Below are 8,797 nucleotides of genomic sequence, written 5' to 3'. Positions count from 1 at the left end.
TTAACGTCTAATGAAGTAGGCGTTGCAGGAAGAGTATTTACAAGCGCGGGATCAAGTTCTTCAATACGACCGAGACACTCGCCGCGTAGCAGGACGGACGGGCACGAAAATGGATTTGAGACGTACATTGCACTAAGGCCATCTTCGAACTTGAGGACCGCAAATGGAAGCAGGAGGCAGGGATGGCGTGAAGCGGCGTCGGAAGGTGTGAAGAAGACAGTCGAACTAATAACGCTTTCACAGGAGAGTGGAACGAGGGCAGCAGAAAATGGAGGAATGTCTGTGTCACTGGCGACGAGGAGTTTTGCAGGCCGGGTAGGGACGTCACACAAGACGGTATCACAAAGAGGTAAAAAGGAAACTTCCGCGCGGGCGCAGTCAATAACGGCATGATGAGTGGAAAGGAAATCGTAGCCCAGGATGATGTCGTGTGAGCAGCGAGACAGTACAATAAACTCGATGGTGTATAAGACGTCTTCGATGAGAACACGGGCCGTGCACGCCGCTGAGGGATGAATGCGCTGTGATGAGGCGGTGCGAAGCGAAAAGTCGGAAAGTGCGGTGGTCACCTTACGAAGACGACGGCAAAGAGCTTCACTGATGACTGATACGGCAGCGCCCGTGTCGACTAGAGCGAGTACTGCGACGCCGTCGACAAACACTTGAATTACGTTAGTGGGAGAACACCGAGGACTTGAAGAGTTCGAACCAAGCGCAGTTCTTGCCCCGGGAACTGCGACTGTTAGTTTCCCTCAACGGTGCCGGTAGAACGTCGGAGTGGGGACGGGGAACGGCGACGAGGGGAAGGTGATCGGCGAGCTGTGTACGTTTGATTGTCACGAGATACAAATTCGGAACTGGGCGGATTTCTCGGCGAGGGCTGGTCTGTATTGTAGGAGTAGTTCCATAGTTCAGGTCGAGAAGGTGGAAGGCGTTGGCGGCAAAGGCGTGCGACATGGCCCGGCAGCCCGCAAGAGTAGCAGATTGGTCGGTTGTCCGCGGTACGCCAAGGGTTCGTAGGGCGTTGGCGTACCCTTGGAATAGGGACATGGAATGCAGACCCAGGCAAAGGCGAAGGAAGGTTGGAAGGAGCGGCCTGGTAGGAAAGAGATGCTGATGGCATGAGCGGCCTGGCCGCAACTTGGGCGTAAGTCAGTGGTGCCGTTACTTGCGCTGGCACGGGGCTGGGCGGCAGCACAGGGCTGGGCGGGAGCATGGAGCTGGGAGGAAGAACGTCAGCGATGTGATCTTGAACGGCACGCCGTATGGTAGGGGCCAAAGACGGAGCCATGTCAGGAACAAGGCGGCCACTATCCTGTAACTGAGGGACCAGCGATAGCTGGCGGGCGACCTCTTCTCGAACGAAGGCTTTGATTTGCTGAAGTAAAGGGCTGTCCTCTGATGGGGTAGAACCGCCCAGCGCAAGTGTAGAGATGGCGTCGTCTCTAACACCGGACCGCCGGGTAGAAGCGCGCTTCTTACGAAGCACGTCGTAGCTCTGGCAAAGCTTGATCACGTCACTCACCGTGGCAGGATTTTTTACCCAGAGCATTTGGCACGCGTCGTCAGAGATGCCTTTCATGATGTTCTCGATCTTATCCGCTTCAGTCATTAGCGGATCGACACGCTTGCATAGGTCCACGATGTCCTCTATATAACTAGTGAACGACTCATCGACTTGCTGAGTGCGCTCACGCAAGCGTTGTTCTGCCCGGAGCTTGCGAACTGCAGGGCGGCCGAACACTTCTGCAAAATTCTTTTTAAATGCAGACCAAGATGGCAGGTCTGCCTCATGGTTGCGAAACCAGAGGTTCGCCACGTCAGTCAGATAAAAGATTACATTGCTTAGCTTGATAGCGTCGTCCCATCTGTTGTAGCTACTGACGCGCTCATATGCCGCCAACCAATCGTCGACGTCCTGGTCGGCTGTGCCACTGAAGAAGCACGGATCACGCTGCCGTAGAGCTCCAGAACACAGCACGGTGGTTGGGAGGGGCGACGATGTCGTGGCAGTGTCATCCGGCATGCTGGAAGCAGAGGGTAACGTGCGGCTTCTTAGTTCCAGGGTGGACGGGAACGTACCCAGCAGCACCTGCACCAATTGTAGGGGTGTGTTTATTCGGTGAACCCAGATGATTCCAGCCGCTCAGGGGAGACTCGCAGCGAAGCGTCAGGCGTGGCGAAAGAGCAAGGCAGCGAACAACTTCTTCGTCCTTGAGAGCGGCAGCACGCGACGCATGTCAGTGGTTATATCGATGAAGATTACCACACTACATCTGTATTATTTGCAAGTGAAATAAATAGCATTGGAGTAGTAACGCTATGTCGTCCCCATCCTTTGTCCCCTTTGTTCCCCTCCGCGGGTCGCTAGCGAAAACATTGCACCTGCGGAGTGTGAACGGGGTGGAATACCGTCCCCTCGTACACCCCACAAATGCTAAGGTAACACTCTGCATAGGTGCAAAGAAGAGCAGTGAATCTGTGAATGCAAACAGCAAATCCAACCCAAACAGAAAAGGAATGAATTCAGATTAAGTTACGTGTGATCTCAGTGTCAGCAAGTCAGATGTTGGCTTTCAGAATGGATCGACATGAGCATTGTAGAGCCAATAACCATGTGATAATGCTTAACACATGATAAGATAATTAATCTTTAAAAATGTGGTATGACCATGTACAACGGTGGCCATACAACAAATGTGTACTGACATATTGCCGCAATGTTATCGTACTGGCGTCGCCATGTGGCGAGCTCGGGAGACTGGCACGCGCTCGTCTTCTTCGCTCTCGGTGCTCGCCCGCCAGTCGGTTCCGTGCCTGATCTTGCCGGTGCTTTTACTTAGTCCTAGTAAACCTGCTGAACCAGTTTCACTGGCTTCTGTGACATTTTTGGTGAAGGTGCTGGGTAGATCCCATGTACGAAGAGCCTCTGGCTGCCCCCTACGCCCATCTACACACCGTGGACACGACACCTGTGCACAAGGCGAGCCGTCGCTTGAGAGGCTTAGCACCCGAGTGTGATCCTCTTGTTTCCCCACCGCGAACCAAGATGACTACAGCGGCAATTCAGACCACCACTCAGCTTCCCGTGAGTGCCCAGCAGCTGATCTGCCATACTCTACGTATGCCCACGCCGTTTCATGGCGACAAGTTCGAAGACGTTGAGGACTGGCTGACCAGCTACGACCGGGTCGCTGTGTTTAATGCGTGGGACGAGGAGCGAAAATTGCACAATGTTTATTTCGCACTAGAAGACGCCGCCAAGATGTGGTTCGAAAACCATGAGGCTACGATTTCCACCTGGCAGGATATCCGGCAGCAGCTGCTCGCAACATTCGGCAACGATACAAGAAAAGAGATGGCCCAACTCGCTCTACAGTCCCGAGCACAGCGGCCTAATGAAAGCGTCGCCATGTTTGTGGAAGAAATGACTCGCCTTTTCAACCGGGCGGATCCGTCCATGTCGGAGGTAAAGAAGGTGCGCTACCTTATGCAAGGCGTCAAGGAGCAGCTGTTCGTTGGCCTTGTACGTGACCCTCCACGTACTGTTGCTGATTTTACGAAAGAAGCAACAAGCATTGAGCGTGCCTTGAATCAGCGATTTGTACATTTTGATCGCTCTGCGAACATCGCTGCCGTAGACTTCCGCTTGCCAATGGTCGGAAACGACAGGGAAGCCCTTCGCGAACTTATCCGAAGCATCGTGCGCGAAGAGCTGCAAAAGCTGCCCTCTCTCGAACAACATCCACGTGTTGGGGGCATCTCGGATATTGTGCGCGAAGAGCTCCGCCAAGCAGTACCATCAGTACCGTCGCCCCAGCCGCCTGCGCCACAGATCATGACGTACAGCGACGTGTTGCGTACCCCTGCGCCTGAACCATTGGCACCCTGCAACCCTGCTCCTCCCGCTCGTCCTCCACCCCAATATCCAGTTTCGACTGGTGTGCCTGAAGCTCGACCACCCGTTCGCAAAGCACACGCGTGGCGCACGCCGAACAATCTGCCTTTGTGCTTTCACTGCGGCGAAGCCGGTCACGTTCTGCGCCCCTGCCCGTACCGTCGGATGGGCTTGCGCGGATTTTCCCCGGATGCCCCTCGGCCGCGCTATGGCGAACGACCTCGGGACATCGACCAATACCTCAGCGACCACGTCCCACCTGCGTCCCTCCAGCGACGCCAGTCCAGGTCACCACCGCCGAGACAGTTTTCCACCAGCCGCCGTTCTTTCCTCAGGCAGTCCCCAAGTCCGCACCGGGAAAACTGAAGACGGCGACCCTCGGGGGTAGGGCCGCCGTCGATGGACACTACGACCAACATCCTCCGCTCACCGATTCGATCACACAGACCGACCTCCGACCCTTCGCTCCGACGAACAATCCGACCACTTTTCGACGATCGCCGAAGCTTTCCTCCGACGCCCCCAATCGACGCACCGCACCACCGAGTCCGACGACCTCCCGACGATCACAGAAGCTTACCTTCGACGCCGTAATTCGACGCAACGAACGACCTGTCAGCCCGACGATCCCTGACGCGCCGCACTTTGTCGACGGTCAGCTGCATTCCGCCGAGATACCGATCGTCGTTGATAACCACAACACGACTGCCCTTGTAGATACCGGCGCTGATTTTTGCGTTATGAGTCATGGCCTTGCTACCATTCTGCGAAAAGTCCTGACTCCTTGGCACGGAGCCCCGATAAGGACAGCCGGAGGGCATGTGGTAACGCCGCTCGGAGTGTGCACCGCTCGCGTCGAGATTCACCACGTAACTTTCTCGTGTTGCTTTGTTGTGCTAGCAGAGTGCTCCAAGGACCTGATTCTCGGCCTTGATTTTCTTAGAGAAAACGACGCAGTCATCGACCTCCGTTACTTCATGGTGACTTTCTTCACTCACCGCGCAATTTCCGACGAGTACAGACAGCACAGCGACGACTACACAGACAGGCCAATTTTCCGAGTGTGCGACGACCATGTCACTACCTCCACGCACCAGCTTGTTTGTTACAGTGCAGTGCGACAACCCCCCCCCCCCCCCCCCGCCTTGCAAGGCCTCGCGGAAACGAACGTGAATTTATTGTTGAGCCTACAAGTCTGTGTCGCTCGGGGGATCTTTGCCTTGAGAAATAAACGAACTGAACTACTTTTAACGAACTTTAGTGCCGAATACCGCCATTTACCACAAGGTACAGCTATCGCTTATTTTGACGAAGTCAGTGCGCCATCCGCCCATTGCGCCCTTTCGCTGGCCAACAAGAACCCTCCCGAGAGCACTGGACATACTGTTCAAACTGACGTGAACCCAGCTTTGTCTCTTACCCAGAAACGCCGCCTTCAAGCAATTCTGGACACTTACCGTGACTGCTTTGCCGTCACTTCCAAAGTGAAACAGACGTCAGTAACCAAACATCGAATTATAGTTGATCCCACCGAGCGCCCTATCCGCCAACACCCCTACCGAGTATCGCCGAAAGAACGAGAGGCTATTCGGGCGCAAGTTGATGAAATGCTCCGCGATGATGTGATCCAGCCGTCCACAAGTCCATGGGCCTCACCAGTTGTGCTGGTCGCTAAAAAGGACGGAGCACTCAGATTCTGCGTCGACTATAGGAGGCTTAACAAAATTACGAAAAAGGACGTCTATCCATTGCCTCGAGTCGATGACTCGTTCGACCGACTTCGCCACGCCCGATACTTTCCATCGCTCGATCTACGCAGTGGGTACTGGCAGATCGAAGTCGATGAACGTGATCGAGAGAAAACCGCATTCATTACTCCTGACGGACTGTACGAATTTAATGTGCTTCCCTTCGGTTTGTGTTCCGCTCCCACAACCTTTCAAAGAATGATGGACACTGTCCTAGCCGGCCTGAAATGGCAGACGTGCCTCGTCTACCTTGACGACGTTGTCATTTTCTCTGCGACCTACGAAGAGCACCTCAAACGATTGACGACCGTGCTAAATGCCATCCGCGGGGCCGGACTCTCACTAAAACCAGAAAAATGCCATTTTCCATTCCAACAGCTCAAGTTCCTGGGTCACGTCGTGAGTGCTGAGGGAATTAGCCCTGATCCAAAGAAGACGGCTGCCGTAGCTGCTTTCCCGACCCCCACTGATAAAAGTTCCGTGCGTCGGTTTTTGGGCCTCTGTGCATATTACAGGAGATTTGTGCACTACTTCTCCCGAATAGCGGAACCATTGACTCGTCTAACAAAGGACGACCAGCCTTTCATCTGGGCCGACGAGCAGCAAAGGGCCTTCGAGGAGCTTCGCAAGCGCCTTCAAACAACGCCCATACTTGGCCCCTTCGACGAGGAGGCCGACACAGAATTGCATACCGACGCCAGTAACGTTGGCCTCGGTGCAGTTCTCGTTCAGTGGCAAGAAGGCGTTGAGCGGGTGATTGCTTACGCCAGCCGCACCCTGTCTCGTTCCGAAGAGAATTATTCTACGACCGAAAAGGAGTGCCTTGCAGTTGTGTGGGCGGTAACAAAATTTCGGCCGTATTTGTATGGTCGGCCGTTTAGAGTGGTCAGCGACCACCACTCACTCTGTTGGTTAGCGAACCTTAAAGATCCTTCAGGCAGGTTAGCCCGCTGGAGTCTCCGCTTACAGGAGTTCGACGTCACTGTTGTGTACAAGTCCGGCAAGAAACACAGTGACGCTGACTGCCTATCCCGAGACCCTATCCCGTGTTCTTCAAGTGAAACAGATGACTCCGTCTTTCTCGGCGCTCTCTCGACGCCAGATCTCGCTCAACAGCAGCGAGACAACACCGAACTGCGGCCCCTCATCGATTACCTCGAAGGAACCGCCTCATCGCCTCCTCGCCTTTTCACGCGTGGCCTGTCGTCGTTCTGCTTGCGTGACGGCGTCCTCTACAAGAAAAACTACGCTTCCACAGACATTCAGTATCTGCTGGTTGTCCCAACGCCGCTCCGTACCGATGTTTTGCAGGCATGCCACGACGAGCTTTCTGCCGGACATCTCGGTTTTTCGCGCACCTTGGCACGAGTACGACAAAAGTACTACTGGCCCAAACTTGCCGCTATGGTTCAGCGCTATGTTAGGACGTGCCGTGATTGCCAACGTCGGAAGATACCACCTGTCAAGCCGGCCGGCCTGCTGCAGCCTATTCCTCCGCGAGTACCTTTTCACCAAGTCGGTATGGACTTGCTCGGGCCATTTCCTACGTCATCATTGGGCAACAGGTACATTATAGTTGCCACAGATTATCTGACCCGCTATTGTGAGACGAAAGCTCTTCCCAGCGGCACGTCTACTGATATTGCGAACTTTTTCATCTTTAATCTGGTCCTTCGTCACGGTGCCCCTGCGATCGTTTTAACTGACAGAGGCACGGCATTTACTTCAGCTCTAACCCAGGAAGTGATGCGGCTCAGTGGCACTTGTCATCGCATAACAGCTTACCACCCTCAGACGAATGGCCTTACTGAGCGACTCAATAAGACGATCGCCGATATGCTTTCTATGTACGTCGACGAAGATCATAAGAACTGGGACCAGATACTACCGTATGCAACATTTGCGTATAACACCGCAGTCCAGGAAACGACCCGCTTTACACCGTTTCGTTTGGTGTACGGTCGCGAAGCTGTCACCATGCTGGATGCAATGCTACTGCCAGATGTTGCCCACCCATCGATTGCCGGTACCGACCAATTCGTCCAGCATGCCGAGACCGCTCGCCAGCTGGCTAGACTGAGAGTCCGGACACAGCAAGTTAAAGATGCTCGACGGTATAACCTTCATCACAGTGAGGTAATTTACAACCCTGGCGATCAGGTTTGGGTGTGGACACCTGTTCGCCAGCGGGGTCGCTCTGAGAAGCTTCTGCGCCGCTACTTCGGCCCGTACGAAGTACAACGCAAACTCAGCGACGTCACCTACGAAGTGACCCCGCAAGGAACTGTTCGCTCATCCTGACGGCAAGCACAATCGGAAGTCGTACATGTCGCCAGGATGAAGCCCTTCTACTCCCGCTAGGTCAAGCTACATGTGTTTTTTTTCTTTGCTTCCTTTAACTACTTGATGTGAACGCGCATCCTCGCCGACTACTGTTATCCTCGACCTCGCCACTCGGAATCGGGACGATGCCTTTTCCACCGGGAGGGGCAATGCCGCAATGTTAACGTACTGGCGCCGCCATGTGGCGAGCTCGGGAGACTGGCACGCGCTCGTCTTTTTCGCTCTCGGTGCTCGCCCGCCAGTCGGTTCCGTGCCTGATCTTGCCGGTGCTTTTACTTAGTCCTAGTAAACCTGCTGAACCAGTTTCACTGGATTCTGTGACAATATGTACCAGAAAACCCAGTTGGTCACTGTACAGGGTGCAAACTTAGGCGAGTGGCAAATGCAACAAGGAATAACAAAATCTGTAATGCATCCTACATTGTCGAAAAACGTAAGGTTAGTGCATGCCCACCATCAATATCACTCAGGAGGCAATCATGGGCCTCACAGGAAAATGAAAGTAGCAAATAGGCACGGACATGTGCATCGACGACATCTGATTTTGATGACATCGGAAATATCTCAATTGGTGCACCTTAGCAAAGAAATGCAGCTGAATAGCTATTCAATACCAATAAAACTGAGTTGGCATGTAATCCGGTGAGAGTAAAGCTGTCAAAGCAACAAGCACGTAATGTAACGTGCGCAACTCCATAACAGGATCATGTCAGTATAAAGCCTACATCAGATCATTTGTCTAAGCAGTTGTCCAATGAACTTAACTCACCCACGTTATGCAGGAAGAAAGCAGATTGGTAATCACAAT

This window comes from Amblyomma maculatum, chromosome 7, assembly GCF_055883805.1.
Source record: "Amblyomma maculatum isolate TAMU_Amacu chromosome 7, ASM5588380v1, whole genome shotgun sequence".
NCBI lineage: Eukaryota > Metazoa > Arthropoda > Arachnida > Ixodida > Ixodidae > Amblyomma > Amblyomma maculatum.
Note: the sequence above shows the minus strand (reverse complement) of the source record.